Source organism: Salvelinus sp. IW2-2015, linkage group LG18 (assembly GCF_002910315.2).
Source record: "Salvelinus sp. IW2-2015 linkage group LG18, ASM291031v2, whole genome shotgun sequence".
NCBI classification, from domain to species: Eukaryota; Metazoa; Chordata; class Actinopteri; order Salmoniformes; family Salmonidae; genus Salvelinus; species Salvelinus sp. IW2-2015.
The window spans coordinates 3,577,651-3,595,210 of record NC_036858.1 but is presented as its reverse complement, the minus strand read 5'-3'; the positions used below and the strand labels follow the sequence as shown (position 1 = coordinate 3,595,210).

The window sequence follows — 17,560 nt, the reverse complement described above, 5'->3', positions numbered from 1 at the left end:
AAGAGAGAGTGGGATGGAGAGATGTGGAAATTAGTTGAAAGAGTGGTGTAGACATTAGAGATGAAACGGTATGGAAATTTCATTATCACAATTAGTAGTGACAAAATGATCACAGTTAATCAGTATTATATCATATAATCAGTATTACAGTATAAATCATATAATCAGTATATTGGGTATAATCAGTATAATCAGTAAATCATGTATTATCAGTATTATCAGTATATCATATTCATCAGTGTTATCAGGTATTGTTCAATATGTGCGGAAATGTTCAAAAAGCACAGATACAGACTGAAAATTTCACCAAGTTTTATATTGAAAACCACAACAATAAATTAGGCAACACTATCACTTTGTGTGCATAAACAAAGTAATAACATTAATGTAAGATGGCACATGTGGACATGAGAGGTAAAGTTTCCCTAGTGCAGGTTTTAATGAACACAAGCCTTAAGTTAAATCAAATGTGCATATAAAAGCAACACAAGTAAAGCATGTCCAATTAAGAACGATACAACATATGTAAACACCATCCAAATTGTGCCTGTAAGAACAATACATTCCGATATGGGTAACACATCCAATGTGCTGTAAGAACAATACACCATATGGAAACACATCCAATGTGCCTGTAAGAGATACACATATGGAACACATCCATTGTGCCTGTAAGAACAATACTAACCATATGGAAACACATCCAAGTGCCGTAAGATACGATACAACAATGGAAAACATCCAACTGTGCCTGTAAGAAACAATACAACCATATGTACACATCCAATGTGCAGGTTTTGACATTAAAATAACACACACAATATGTAACCAATCATAATGAAAGCATGATTGTATGTCGTTCTCTCCTTCATACAGAATAAGGGGTTCTGCTGGCCTACATCCTGTATGCATCTTTGTTCACTTGAGATTGAATTGTAAAAATGGCATTATACAGTATTTACTTTGTCCGATTTTTAAGTAGTGATCTACGAGGGGAGACAATGTGCCCGCTGGCATGAACACATTTCTGATGGCATGCTGAGATGCACAAAAGCTTCTTGACAACCCTGGCAAGGTGAGGCAGCTCTCATGCAGGGCCCTCCACCACACCAGTGGATCCTCTCTGCTGGAATGGTGGCAGAGACAAGTAGACCTTCTTCCACTCTGTCTTCTAGGGGGGTCGGAATCTGACTCTTCACCTCTCTGCTGCCTTGTTGAGGTAATCTTTCTCAGCAACCAGCCAGGTCCTTTCCCCGATGCCTCTGTGGGCTGGTGGAGGTGCTGCTGGTGCTTTTGGTTCTTTCCTGACTTGTGCAGCTGCATAGCTTCAAGGCTCCTGGACACAGCTGTCAGTGTCAACTTTGGCAGCCCCAGGCTCATCTAAAAAGGTTCCTTTTGAGCGGTGGTCAATGAAACAAGCCATGTGCCATGAACTCTCTTTGCATCTGTTGTTAAGGTCTTCTCTCATTACTCTTTTCATCTCTTGTCAGGGATGCGTCTTGTATCCTTTTCCCCCAAGAACGTCACGGGTGATGTGTCCAGGACAGGCTTGATGGCTGACAGTGTCACTCGTGTCTATGAGGCAAGTGCATAGGGCTGTAAACTTGCTCAGAGGTTCAAGGCGGCTGGCACAGTTGCTCCATGACACCTTATGTGGCATCCTGGGCATCAGATGCCATGTTCCTTCTCTCAGCCAGTGTCGCACAGCACTGGCTGCTGTTGACTTGAGGAAGACGCTCAGCATCTTGTGTGTAGATCCCATACGGGTCACCACCATCATGGATCAGGAGCTTCTGTGGCATGTTGAGGGCAGCTTGCTTTTCTCTCAGTTCTCTCCTTCTCTTCAGCGCCGTGAGAAGCCTTGGACCCAGATGACGGCAGGCTTGACTGCTGTGTCAACTTCTGAATTTTCAGAGCCTTTAGATGGCCAGGTTCAAATGAATGGCCAAAGCACAACCAGCCACAGATCTGGGAACTCTCAAAAGCCTTGATCATTTTTGTTGCAATGTCTGTGGTTATGCAGACCAGGTCATTCTTGTGTGACGCCCCCCCCCCACTCTTCCAGCATATTCCTCAAAAAACTCTCTGATGTTGTGATCGTCTGGGAAGAACTGGTTTCCAGGCAGTTTGATTCCAGTTTGCCAGTCTGGTGTGAGGTAACTGGATAGTGAAGGTGATGTAGGGTGACCACCCCAGGGGTCCAGTTTGCCAGTCTGGGGTGAGGTGATGGATAGTGAAGGTGATGTAGGGTTGAACACCCCAGGGGTCCAGTTGCCAGTCTGGGGTGGAGGTAATGGATAGTGAAGCTGATGTAGGGTGACCACCCCAGGGGTCCAGGGGCCCAGTCTGGGTGAGGTAATTGGATAGTGAAGCTGATATATGGGTTGACCACACTTGCTTTCACTGGTCCAGGAGGTCAGTAGTGTGCAGCAACCATTTGCTTTGAGCCAAACTTTTTCCAACATCAGTTTTAACCTGGTTGTACAGGTTTGGGATTTCAGGTCATGGAAAAATAATGTTTGTGAGACACTTACAGACATTGCAACAAACATGATCAAGGCTTTTGAAGAGTTCCCAGATCTGTGGCTTGGGTGCTTTGGCCATCATTTGAACCTGGCCATCTCAAAGGCTCTGAAAATTCAGAGAGTTGACACAGCAGTCAAGGCCTGCCGTCATCTGGTCCAAGGCTTCTCACGGAGCTGGAAGAGAAGGAGAGAACTGAGAGAAAAGCAAGCTGCCCTCAACATGCCACAGAAGGCTCTGATCCATGATGTGGTGACCCGATGGGGATCTACACACAAGATGCTTGAGCGTTTCCTCAGTCAACAGCAGCCAGTCTGTGCGACACTGGCTGGAGAAAGAGGAACATGGCATCTGATGCCCCAAGGATGCCGACATAAGTGTCATGGAGCAACTGTGCCAGMKCCTTGAACCTCTGAGCAAGTTTACAGATGCACTTGCCTCRKAGACACGAGTGACACTGTCAGCCATCAAGCCTGTCCTGGACCACATCACCCGTGACGTTCTGGTGGAAAAGGATACAGAGCCATCCCTGACCAAGGAGATGAAAAGWGTAATGAGAGAAGACCTTAACAACAGATRCAMAGAGAGTCATGCACATGGCTTGTKTCATTGACCMCCGCTTCAAAAGGAACCTTTTTAGATGAGCCTGGGGCTGCCAAAGTTGACACTGACAGCTGTGTCCAGGAGGCCTTGAAGCTTGCAGCTGCACAAGTCAGGAAAGAACCACAAAGCACCAGCAGCACCTCCACCAGCCCCACAGAGGCATCGGAGGGGAAAGGCCTGGCTGGGTTGCTGAGAAAGATTACCTCAACAAGGCAGCAGAGAGGTGAAGAGGGTCAGATTCCGACCCCCCTAGAAGACAGAGTGGAAGAAGGTYTACYTGTCTCTGCCACCCATTCCAGCAGAAGAGGATCCACTGGTGTGGTGGAGGGGCCCTGCATGAGAKCTGCCTCACCTTGCCAGGGTTGTCAAGAAGCTTTTGTGCATCTCAGCATGCCATCAGAAAGTGTGTTCAGTGCCAGCGGGCACATTGTCTCCCCTCGTAGATCACTACTTAAAATCGGACAAAGTAAATACTGTATAATGCCATTTTTACAATTCAATCTCAAGTGAACAAAGATGCATACAGGATGTTAGGCCAGCAGAACCTTATTTCTGTATGAAGGAGAGAACGGACATACAATCAGTGCTGTTCATTTGATTTGTTTACATATTGTGTGGTGTTATTTTAATGTCAACACCTGCACATTGGATGTGTTTACATATGGTTGTATTGTTCTTAATTCGGGATCATGTGCTTTACACTGTGGTGTTTGCTCTTTGTGAATATTGCACTGCTATTGATTTACTTAAGGAGTTGTGGTTTCATTAAAACTGCACTAGGGAAACTTTACCTCTCATGTCCACATGGTGCCATCTTTAACATTAATGTATTACTTTGTTTATGCACACAAAGTGCATAGTGTTGCTAATGTTATTGTTATTTGTTGGTTTTCAATATAAAACTTGGTGAAATGATTTCAGTCTGTATCTGTGCTTTTCTTGAACATTACGGCACATTTGAATACAATACACTGATATGATAAATGATACTGATACTGATAATACTGATATACTGATATACTGATAATACTGATATATACTGATATCTGATATACTGATAATTGATCTGATAATACTGATATACTGATCGATAACTGATATCTGATTATACTGATTCTATCTGAATATATCTGATATCTGATTACATATACTGATATCTGATAATGATATACTGAATATATAATATACTGATACTGTGATCATTTTGTCACTATAATTGTGATATGAATTTCCATACCGTTTCATCTCTAATGTCTAACCACTCTTTCAACTAATTTCCACATCTCTCCATCCCTCCCTCTTTCTTTCTCTGAGGTATGGAATGGGTGTATTCTCATGAGAGGTGGATGGAATGCTGGCTTGCTCCACCTGCCGTTAGCCGCTCACTGAAAGGCTGACCAGAGAACCTAAACCAGCAGAGAAACATACGGACCCAGCTCTATTCACCTCTACTCCACTCTTTAGACTCTACTACCAAAAATAAATACACATGCTGTGTGTGTGTGTGTGCATGCTTTTGTTTGTGTGTTCGGGCTTGCATCTGTGTGTGAGCGTGTGTGTGTGTGTGGTGTGTGTGTGTGTGTGTGTGTGTGTGGCTGTGTGTGTGAGTGTGTGTGTGTGTGTGTGTGGTGAGCGTGTGTGTGTGTGTGTGTGTGTGTGTGTGTGTAGTGTCGTGTGTGTGTGTGTGTGAGCTTGTGTGGTTGACAATACCTTCTTCTTGTCTCTCATGGATCCTTTTCCTCGTACCATGATCTTACAGCCGTCTCTGCCTCCAGCTGTTTGGCTGTTAGACCCTTGGACCCAGTATCCTACCTACAAAGTTAAACTAAACACACACACATAGAGAGAGAGAGAGAGAGACATTTTAAGAAGAAGAAGAAGAGGGCCAGGAGTTGGTCTAAGTTGGTCTTTCCATGAAACACTCCTGGAGCTGGTTGGTAACTTGGTCTAAATTGGCCTGGCATGAAATACTCCTGAGCCTATGACGGACATCGCTCATCCATATATTTATATGTACGTATTCTTATTAATTCCTATACACTTGTGTGTATAAGGTAATTGTTGTGAAATTGTTAGATTACTTGTTAGATATTACAGCACGGTCGGAACTAGCAGCACAAGCATTTCGCTACACTCGCATTAACATCTGCTAACCATGTGTATGTGACCAATAAAATAGTTTTTATTTTTATATGGCCTGGTTGGTAACTTGGTCTAAGTTGGCCTGGTGTCACGCCCTGACCGTAGAGAGGGTTTTATGTCTCTATTTTGGTTTGGTCAGGGTGTGATTTGGGTGGGCAGTCTATGTTTCTAGATTTACTATTCCTATGTGTCATTGGGCCAGGTGTGGTTCTCAATCAGAGGCAGCTGTCTATCGTTGTCTCTGATTGAGAACCATACTTAGGTAGCCTTTTCCCACCTGTTTGTTGTGGGTAGTTGTTTTCTGTTTTSTGWTATTGCACCAGACAGAACTGTTTCGTTTCGTTCACTCTCTTTGTTGTTTTTGTTGTTTCAGTGTTYAGGTTATTTTATTAAATTACAATGAACACTTACCACGCTGCGTTTTGGTCACCTTCTTTCCAGGACGATCGTTACACCTGGCCATGAAATAATCCTGGTCCTGGACGGTAACTTGGTCTCGGTTGGCCTGGCCATGAAATAMTCCATGACATTTTTCATTGGTAGCACTGGTGCTCCCAACTTACCGCATGAAATTTAAGAGTGCCAGAAAATATGATTTACCGTTATTGAGATACATCCTTTATTGGGCCTATATTCAAACTACTTTGCAGCACATGTTGTGCTCTAGAAAACGAATATGAAAAACTGCAAACACATTAGTTTATTATAAAAGCTCAAATGTTGCTACGAATACATGTCATTGACAAGTCATTTGTGTAATATTAGGTTTCTATATTGTGAAAAATCACTATTTGTGGAAAARGTACCCAATTTGTCATACTTTAATRGAAAATTACTCAACTAAAAGTTACCCAGTAAAATACTGCTTGAGTAAAAGTCAAAGTATTTGGTTTTAAATATACTTAAGTATCAAAAGTAAATGTAATTGCTAAAATATACTTAAGGTTCAAAAGTAACAAATTATTTCAAAATCTACGCAAACTAGACAGCGCCATTATTATATATTTTTACGGATAGCCAGGTGCACACTCCAACACTCAGACATCATTTACAAACCAAGCATTTGTGTTTAATGAGTCCACCAGATCAGAGGCAGTAGGTATGTTCTCTTTATAAGTGTGTGAATTTGACCATTTTCCTGTCCGGTTAAGCWTTCAAAATGTAACAAGTACTTTTGCGTGTCAGGGAAAATGTATGGAGTAAAAAGTACGAAAAGTGAACGAGAGAAAACAGATGCATCATAGCGTGTCAAATTAGAAAGCAAGTCTATTTTTATTRTGTCTCCGCGGAACAATGCTTATAAAATAAGCAGATAAATTGTGTGGGTTGTTTGTAGAAAAGGATTTGAGGAATTGTTATGATCTTCCCTATGCTAAGAAGTCTAAAGATGTAGTTTAACATTTATTTGGGCTGTAAGCTAAGGTTTCTCAGTGAAATCAGCTAAACATTTTTGAAAACAATCGCAGCCTACCTGGGTTGATTTCGATCATAGGAATGTAGCCTAGGAATAGCTATTTCTGGAAAACTCAAGAAACGAGACTAGCTAAATTCTTCAGAAACTGCTCGGGTGTACAGTGTTGCCAACTTAGCGACTTWGTCGCTATATTTAGCGAGTATTCAGACCCCTCTAGCGACACATTTTCAAAAAAGCGAYTAGCGACAAATCTAGSAACTTTTTCTGGTGTTATTGGACTCTGACGTGAAAGCACGTATCAGCACATATCGCACTCTTCTCAACGAGCAGCGGGTGCTGCCGTGGGCCCCACCCCCGTCCCAAAGCACTCGCAGGCGGCCCAGTCCTCGCGCAGCAGTCCCTCCCAGCTGCAGTCAGAGTAGGAGATGTTCACACCTCCGCGTCCAGACTGCAAATGAATCGCGCATGCGGGAAGCCGCCGCTGGCTGATCCCGCCCTAGCTTACATTCAGGGTGGGATGTAAATGTAAAAAACTCAACGAAAAAAATAAGGGAAAAAACGAAGGAGAAAAAAAAACGAAGTAACTCCGCCAGAGTGTCTCTTTTGGGTCACTTTTACCAGTCCCAAGCCCGGATAAAGGAGGAGGGTTGGAATTGTGACATAAAAAAAATAAAAAAATAGACAGAAGAAAGTTCATTTGTAGTTCTAAACATATTTAGGGTGTTTTTTACTCACTTTTTGCCTCTCCCATGACGTTATTCCTTTCTCCTACAGCGTCCATCACAATTACATGCACATGGTCAATTATGCAAATTAGGTGATGACGTCATTTAGCGACTTTTAGGACAGCCAATAGCTACTTTCCTTACTGAGGAGTTGGCAACACTGCGGGTGTATTAGCTACAACTGTCCTCGCGTTCGTAAGCTAACATAACTGTTTAGCACAGGCAGGTAAGGTGGCTCCAGTAGAACATATAAGGGGAGTCAAAAGTAACAAACAATAATTCACAAGGGCTACATAGCGATTATCCTTACAATTAAGTGTGTACACGCTACGCAGTGTGTGAATTAACGTTTCCACTATAGTAATGGCGCAACCATGACGCTAATGAGTCTGCATTCGCTTTTTTTCCTCTATGGCACACGGAAAAAAACTGTACAGCGAAGCCTTATCATTACAACAATTATCTGGGAGATATTTTTCACAGTCGCACAGTGCTCCCAAAATAAAACTCCCCTTGGCGCATGAAAATATTTTGTCGCACTTTAGAGCGTGTGAGTCAGGAATAGGTCATTGTTTGTTTTGGCAGGTGGTGGTGAGGCCACTCTTCACCTTATCTGTCACTGGAGCTGAGAGATTAACAAGACAGCTGCCCTCTTCTCGCTCTCCTCTCTCACACCCGTTGTGTCTGTCTTTATTTGTTTCTCTGACCCCCACACTTTTATACGGATGTGAACGCATTCTCTTCCTTCCCGAAATAACCCCTTTAAAGTGAACGCACACACACACACACACACACACACACACACACAGGGGATATTCTAATGTATTTTTAGCCCTGATCTCATCTGTTCCATCGGTTTGTGTGCGTGCTTCTGTGTGTTTGCATGTGTCTATGTGTGTTACCAGTGGTTACACTGTCCATGCTATTTGGGATCCTTGGACGTCCCATCTCAGACGTTACCCCATTGAAGTTGAAATTTAAAAGGGTCATTGTAAAAGTTAAGGTCGGGACTTCCCAATGATTCCGGATAGCACTAACCGTGGTTATATTGTMATTTTATCATGTGAAGGAAGAGAAGCTTCTGTCATTGAAGTTTGGAGCAAATTTGACTTTGGAGAAAAATAATGATACTGAGCAGGAGTGGTCAACCCAGGGTGTCAAAACACTTCTGAAATTTGACGTTTGGAGCAACTTTGACTTTTAACATTGGAGTAACGTGGATAAACGTCTAATTCTGCAGTGAGACTGTGAGAGCTTGTTGGTCGTCACCCCTATCTGATGTCCTCAGCCATACATTCTAACCCACTTTAATAAGGGCTGGGAGCTTAGAAAGCAGCCCTTTACCCTTTACTGCTACCCCATCTATGTTAACCAATCCGGATGGACCAGACATGAGTAAGCAACATGGTGATGGCTCTACCATAAAAATAGAGGTCAATGATGGCATGGTTGGACTGGTGGCCATTGCGAGTATACCCATAGGASCAGAGCTGCGTTGAAGATGTCAAAGGTTAAGACAACTCTTTTCAACAATTGGAGCAGCTATGCTAGTAAGGATCAAAGTTAGGTTGAAAATATACAGCTCAAGACAACGTCGTCAAACATCTGGGACCAGAGCTGTTGCTAACTACCAGCGCCGTTGCTAACTAGCATAGCTGATCCCATTGTTGCAAARAGTTATAGGATATTAGAATGCAGTTGTCTTAACCTTTGACATCTTCAATCTAGGAGCAAAGCAGGAAGGAAGTAAAAGCAGGAAGTGTACCCATCAATCTGTGTGGTGATTTGTTGAATCAAYGCAACTGACATTACAGAAAATATATTCATTGCATGAGCCACATCAGTTAGCATCATTTGAACAAAAATTCTACCTTACCATGGAAATTATTGCATCACAATACCAGGCAGCCATTGTGAGTGTACTCGTGAGTTTACCAGTGAAATTGCAAGGGTTAAAGGTTCCAAGCCCGTTCTATATATATCGGCTTTACCTTACCCTCCAATGGGCTGGATGTTTCTGTTATGGAAAGCGATAGATATTCTGTTATTCATTTAGACACTGACATAAAGTCATCTATAAAAGGTTGAAAAAAGGTTTGTCTACTCACGTCGGGGTACTCTTTAACGGGCACGTAGAGCTTCTCCTGCAGCTGAGCCACTGGACCAATCCCATCAGGCAGCTCCTCGGAGTCCCGCCCCTCGGCAGCCACACCGCCATTCATTGAGTCGTTATACATGTCCTTGCGCACTCTACCTATCTCTGATGGAGGGAGAAAGAGAAGAGAGATTGGGAGAGAGAGAAAGAGATTGAGAGAAGGGAAGAGAGAGAAAGAGAGTGAGGGAGAGCAAGAGGGAGAGAGAGAAACAGATAATAAATAAAAAAGTCAAGCACTACAAAATAAAGATCGAGACAGTGTGTGTTTGTTTAAAGCTGTCTGACTCAGACTTTCAATATTGTTGCACGATGCATTACTAACAGCATGCCAACCACTATAATAACCTGCTAGGCTAGACACACACACACACACACACACACACACACACACACACACACACACACCACACACACATACCCTTGTGAAATAACTATGGCCTGACGGAAGCTGAGTGATAACTAAGTGTGAACATAGTTATAATAACTGAAACTATAATTATCTAAAGCTATATTCACAACAGCTATACGCCACTAATAACACACTTGACCTCACACGTAAACCTGGTTACACACACACACACACACACACACATACACTCAGGGCTCTAAAGAGCGACCAATTTGGGAGAGGGAAAGGGGATGCTTAGTCAGTTACACAACTGAATGCATTCAACCGAAACGTGTCTTCCGCATTTAACCCAACGCCTCTGAATCGGAGAGGTGCGAGGGGCTGCCTTAATCGACGTAAACATCATCGGCGCYAGGGGAGCAGTTGTTGTTGGGGGCACAGTGCAACTAGGAAAAATATATTCCAGATAATAATTGTTTTAATGATTAGGCTACCGCCGTACTGTTGTTTCCGAGTGCCCTAGAGAAAAGAGCGCAGATTTGATAGTGTCATGGTTGCACCATTACTACAGTGAAAACAGCTTGCTTGTGGCCCAACCAGGTAAAAAAATAATATATTACCAGTGCAACATTTTTATCTTCCTCGCCGGGACCGCATTTCGCATTTTACATTCATAAACCATGTCGTGGGCAGTTCTAGTGTAGCTCAGTTGGTAGAGCATGGTGGTCTAGCGCCAGGGTTGTGGGTTCAACTCCCATGGGGGACCAGTATGAAAAAATGGGGGACCAGTATGAAAAATGTATAAATAAATGTATGCACTCATTACTGTAAGTCGCTCTGGATAAAATGTAAAACTACTCGCGTGTCGTTAACCATTTGTTTACACTTTGTTCAGTCATGTTACCTCATTGGCTAGCTAACAACCTGGTAGGTTTATATCCAAACATTTTGGGGAACAGAAAAAAAGTAAGGGTTAGCTTCTTCAGGAGATCAACGACAGAACGAAAGAGGCGAAGCGAGAGGGATAACTGGGCCCAAAATCAGTCTTCTCCAGCAGATGGCGTTTTTTTACCGCGGACCAAGAGAGGAGTTTTTGTATGGAGGTCAGGGAGAGTGTCAAATTTGGTTAACAAAAAAATGAATGGCTTATTTGCTACGTGTGGCTTACTTGATTGAATAGAAGTTTCGTAATGATTAGGGTTTTACGAGTACTGGACATACTGGAAACTGAGAAAAAACACTTGTGCCTTGTCGTCACTAGTTACCTCAGCCACAAAGTTATAAACCCCACCTATKTCTGCAATTTCTCTCCTTAAAATTAGATTTTAAACCTAACCTTAACCACACTGCTAACCTTATGCCTAGCCCTAAACTTAAATTAAGACCAAAAAGCAACAAAAAAAACATGCATTTTTACGATATAGCCAATTTAGACTGTGTTTGTGGTAACTATTGGAAACYGTTGAGCTTATCTGCCCTCTCATTGGCTAGAGTGGTCCCACCTAGGGGTGATACGGTGACCATATTAGCACCACACCGGCAGTCACGAGTCATGACCGCAGTCAAATTCCACGTGACCGTTTAGTCATGTTAACTAGGCTTCTCCAAACTCTGATGCTGCTGCTGGTCATCAGTAGCCTGCCAAACTTGTGAACTGCCTGGTACTCAGCACTCTATTGTCCCTCTAATCACTCTGACATCAATGCAAATGTAATCGAAAATCAAGTCAAACACTTCATGAGAGCCCATCAGCTCATGTTGCGCAACATTTCTATAGGCTATGCAATTGCGTGAGTAAACAGAGTTTGATGGCCTCTATTAAAAAGAGGAGGATCCCTACAGCTTTCTATAGACTAAGCCTACATATTTACTTATCAACTTTCCTACTATTAAGCACATTCCTTCGCTTTACAACAGGAGTATAGCTTACCTGCCTGGCATGCAAATGAACCACGGGAAAAGCGTCCTCCATTCGCTATTTAAGTGCATAGATKACATGTATTTTATTCCCCGGCCCCTGTTCTGAGAGGTGCATGATAATGGTCCATTCTAAATCAAAACTTATTTCACACATATATTATTTAGTATATGTAAAGACAAGATTAAATTAAGAATAGTCTGGTGGGTGACAATATTATCGCTTGTGAATKATGTATTATCACTTGTGAATGATGTATTATCGCTTGTGAATGATGCCCAGTGTGCAGTAAGGCAGGAAACAGCGCATGCTTATTTTTGTGACTTAAAAAAATGATAGTCACACACCTCATGTAGCCTAGCCCATAGGCCTATATGTTGATAAGGTTTGCATCACAACTAAAGTGGCCAAATTATTTTTAGAAGTTAAGTTAAGTTTGGGGAAGACAATTTTCACCATAAAAATGCACCTTTATAATAATGCATTACATGCATAATCACATTTGCGGTCACTTTTGAGAATGGTGTTTTCCCGCTAATTGATTGCATTTTGAAACATTTGCTCTTATAGCCTACTGCCGTGTGCGCATTGCTGCRCTTATAATATGAAGAAATAGCCTAATCGTTTACCAGCATTTTAAGCTAAACGCTCTGATCTTTTGCATCAACCTCATTGCTTTTAAAAGATTGTTTGATGCGAGTGGTTGTATTAAATTTGGAATCTATCGCATTCCAATCAATCAATGTATTTATAAAGCCCTTTTTTTACATCAGCAGATGTCACAATGTGCTGTACAGAAACCCAGGCTAAAACCCCAAACAGCAAGCAATGCAGATGTAGAAGCACTGTGGCTAGGAAAAACTCCCTAGAAAGGCAGGAACCTAGAAAGAAACCTAGAAAGGAACCAGGCTCTGARGGGTAGCCAGTCCTCTTCTGGATGTGCCGGGTGGAGATTATAAGAGCACATGTCCATTTAAGGCCAGATTGTTCTTCAAGCTGTTCAAACGTTCATAGATGACCATCAAGGTCAAATAATAATCAGTGGTTGTAGAGGGTGCAACAGGTCAGCACCTCAGGAGTAAATGTCAGTTGGCTTTTCATAGCCGATCATTATGAGGTCGAGACAGCTGGTGCGGTAGAGAGAGAGAGAGTTGAAAACAGCAAGTCCGGGACAAGGTAACACGTCCGGTGAAAAGRTCAGGGTTCCCTAGCCGCAGGCATAACAGTTGAAACTGGAGCAGCAGCATGACCAGGTGGACTGGGGACAGCCAGTTGTCCCGGAGAATATTCCAAATATTTATTTCTCGCACAGAAGGACAAGTTGACCAATAGAATAGGTCAACTTTTGTACTATGGGGGGGATAGTAGATTTACATAGGCTAGTGTTTTTTCTGTTCGTTAGGCTTACTCATCGTGTTGGCTGATGAAAAGTAAATGTGGACAGTTCTTTTAACATCTTCAATATGTGCCTCGGAATTCGATTAGAAGGACACACGCAGTTGCGTCTCTGATGTGTCTATTTTCACTTGTAGCCTACTTTAGAGCTGAGATACCTGTGAGAAGGATCCGATCATGTGACAGGCATTGGCTAATAAGAATTGAGATATCTGAGAGAGCCATGTGAGTGAGAGGTGCTTCGGAGCACGGCGATTGGCAGTCAGGAGAAGGGAATTATAATATTCAGYMCAAGGGCACAACRGGCCACTTTGGCCGCAAAAGGCATGGATTTTTTTAGGGGGCATTACAGCCACACAAGGGGGATGCCACCAGGAAATTCGAGGATCGGTGAGAATATTATCAAGTGCTTGTCAAATTGTGAATGAGAGACTGATGAAGTGTGTGCAGCCTGCACAATAATCAAAGCAGAGTTCATGCCTTTCATGTGACTATTTACAAATCATAATTAGAATGTCTTAAAAATGTCTTAATAATCAAAACATATAGCCCAGCGTTTGAATCACAACTGAAGTTGCATAAATAACTCTAAATTAAGCATATAGGAGGACCTGTTTCTTTGTTAACGCACTCCTTTTGTTAAACACATTCCCTCAGAAATAAATATAAAATAATGTCAAGGAATTCTAAGCAAATTGTCTGCTAAAKGAACTAGTGTAGCACAYAAGCATATGGCATAGCCAGACGGACAACTCAGAGTATGATATTCTGTTCTTCTGAAATAGACTAGATTTTTTTCATATCATGTTTCTTTAGACCTGTTTMAAATAAATAATGGATTTATTGTGATGGTGTAGGCTATATTAAATGTTTTTTTTTTAATGCAGATGTTCCACTGGTCTGCATCGGTGGCTTGTAGTCTACGCGACGAAGCCAGGAGATGCCAAACGTATTTATGTTAATTCATGGTAAATKACCATGAGACCGGCAATTATTTGCTTGACAATCACCAGCTGACACAGCCCTAGTCCCATTTTTTAAGACATTTATTTTCAATGTTAGAGCAGCCACTAGAGCGTCTGGTCAATATAATCTGTGTCAATGATCAATGAACGGCAGATCTATTGCATTTCGTCATCACAAACCTGTCATTCTTAAAGAGAGTGTAATATGTTCAATGCAATGCAATGCATCTCAATAGGAAAATAGTGAGGCGCATATCGACAAAACTGTGGTTATATGTAGAAACAATCAAGCCTCAAGTTKATAAATCAACATATTCCCAAGCAACTGGGAGAGGGTGAGCAATCCATTTTGTACAACAGTGAACCAATCAGTTTGTAAACAGTGCAGCAACACGAACCCAACAGATCATGGCCTCCGTCAAAGGAAAGGACAAAGGGCAACTTGGAAATGCAAACGAGAGTAATGAACAGTTAAATGCTCTCCAGGAAAACAATACWAAAATTCTCAGTGCCCACCAAAACTAACAAACTGCTACAATCTGTTGTTAAAAAAGTAGATTGACAAAGTACTGAGTAAAGGGTCTGAATATTTACGTAAATGTGATATGTTTTTTATTTGTAATACATTTGCAAAAAAAATATAAAAACCTGTTTTTGCTTTGCCATTATGGGGTAATGTGTGTAGATTGATGAGGGGGAAAAACGATTTAATCAATTTTAGAATAAAGCTGTAACGTAACAAAATGTGGAAAAAGTAAAGGGGCATGAATACTTTCTGAATGCACTGTATAGGTCAATAACTGTCCTATGGATGTGTGTGTGTGTGTGTGTGTGGGTATGAGTGTGTGTATTTGGGTGGGTATGTGTGTGTGTATATGAATGGATGTGTGAGGGAGGTGTGACGAATGGTGAATTTGAATATGCGTAGGAAGGTGGGAGAGAATGGGTGGATGCATAGGGTATACACAAGTATACCAAACATTAGGAACACCTTCCATTTGATTTATTTTCACAAATAAGCATTCAGAGGTCGAGACAGCAGGTGCGGTAGAAAGAGCGAGAGTCGAAAACAGCAGGTCGGACTTGCAAGACTGCTGTAAAATGAATAAGTGTTCTGGCCAAATTAGGAGGACGTCAGGTCATTATTATTCCTTGTTTGCCATTAAACATAGTTAAGATCCAACAGTGGTTATTGGCGAGAGTGGAGATGGGCTCTATCCGAGGGATCGGGATGGGGGAGCTTGGGAGGGCATCAGACACTTCCCTGAAGTATGTGTGGTGCCTCCACTTATCTCACCTAGGTCTCTCAGTGCACCCTATAGAGACCCACCAGGCACTATACTTTAATTCACAAGGTATTGCAAACTGACCACAGTATTTAAGTGGCAGTCTTTCTCCAATGTATTGACAATGACATAATCCACAGATTTTTGGTACAGTACAGTCGTGGCCAAACATTTTGAGAATGACACAAATATAAATTTCCACAAAGTTTGCTGCTTCAGTGTCTTTAGATATTTTTGTCAGATGTTACTATGGAATACTGAAGTATAATTACAAACATTTCATAAGTGTCAAATGTTTATATTGACAATTACATGAAGTTGATGCAAAGAGTCAATATTTGCAGTGTTTTTTACCAGCATGTCACATGTGCAACAAGAGGAAAAACAACTCTAGACCACCTTTACGCCACACACAGAGATGCATACAAAGCTCTCCCCCACCCTTCATTTGGCAAATCTGACCATAATTCTATCCTCCTGATACCTGCTTAGAAGCAAAAACTAAAGCAGGTAGTACCAGTGACTCGCTCAATACGGAAGTGGTCAGATGACGCGGATGCTACGCTACAGGACTGTTTTGCAAGCACAGACTGGAATATGTTCCGGGATTCATCCAATGACATTGAGGATTATTCCACCTCAGTCATCGGCTTCATCAATAAGTGCATCGACGACGTCGTCCCCACAGTGACCATATGCACATATCCCAACCAGAAGCCATGGATTACAGGCAACATCCGCATCGAGCTAAAGGCTAGAGCTGCCGCTTTCAAGGAGCGGGACACTAATCCAGACACCTATAAAAAATCCTGCTATGCCCACAGATGATCCATCAAAAAAGCAACGCGTCAATACAGGATGAAGATTGAATCCTACTGTACCGGCTCTGACACTCGTCGGATGTGGCAGGGCTTGAAAACAATTACAGACTACAAAGGGAAACCCAGACACGAGCTGCCCAGTGATGCGAGCCTACCAGACGAGCTAAATGCCTTTTATACTCGCTTTGAGGCAAGCAACACTGAAGCATGCACAAGAGCACCAGCTGTTCTGGATGACTCAGAGATAACGCTCTCCATAGCCGATGTGAGTAAGACCTTTAAACAGGTCAACATTCACAAAGCCGYGGGGCCAGATGGATTACCAGGACGTGTACTCAAAGCATGTGCGGACCAACTGGCAGGTGTCTTCACTGACATTTTCAACTTCTCCCTRACCGAGTCTGTAATACCTACATGTTTCAAGCAGACCACCATAGTCCCTGTTCCCAAGGAAGCAAAGCTAACCTGCCTAAATGATTACCGCCCCGTACCACTCACGTCGATTGCCATGAAGTTCTTTGAAAGCCTGGTCATGGCTCACATCAACAGCATCCTCCCGGATACCCTAGACCCACTCCAATTCACATACTGCCCCAACAGATCCACAGATGACGCAATCTCAATCGCACCCCACACTGTCCTTTCCCACCTGGACAAAAGGAACATCTATGTGAGAATGCTGTTCATTGACTAYAGCTCAGCATTCAACACCATAGTGCCCACGAAGCTCATCACTAAGTTAAGGACCCTGGGACTAAACACCTCCCTCTACAACTGGATCCTGGACTTCCTGACAGGCCGGCCCCAGGTGGAAAGGGTAGGCAACAACACATCTGCCACGCTGATCCTCAACACTGGGGCCCCTCAGGGGTGTGTACTTAGTCCCCTCCTGTACTCCCTGTTSACCCACGACTGAGTGGACAAACACGACTCCAACACCATCATTAAGTTTGCTGACGACACAACAGTGGTAGGCCTGATCACAGACAATGATGAGACAGCCTATAGGGAGGTCAGGGAACTGGCAGTGTGGTGCCAGGACAACAACCTCTCCCTCAATGTGAGCAAGACAAAGGAGCTGATTGTGGACTACAGGAAAAGGCGGGCCAAACAGGCCCCCATTAACATCAACGGGGCTGTAATGGAGCAGGTCGAAKGTTTCAAGTTCCTTGGTGTCCACATCACCAATGATCTATCATGGTCCAAACACACCAAGACAGTCGTGAAGAGGGCACCGACAAAACCTTTTCCCCCTCAGGAGACT

At 42.7% G+C, this 17,560-nt stretch overlaps 1 pseudogene; it reads right to left on the bottom strand.

The window, feature by feature from the left end:
* The window catches only part of LOC111978131 (protein quaking-B-like), a 33,326-nt pseudogene that overhangs the window by 9,990 nt on the left and 5,776 nt on the right, over positions 1-17,560 (bottom strand).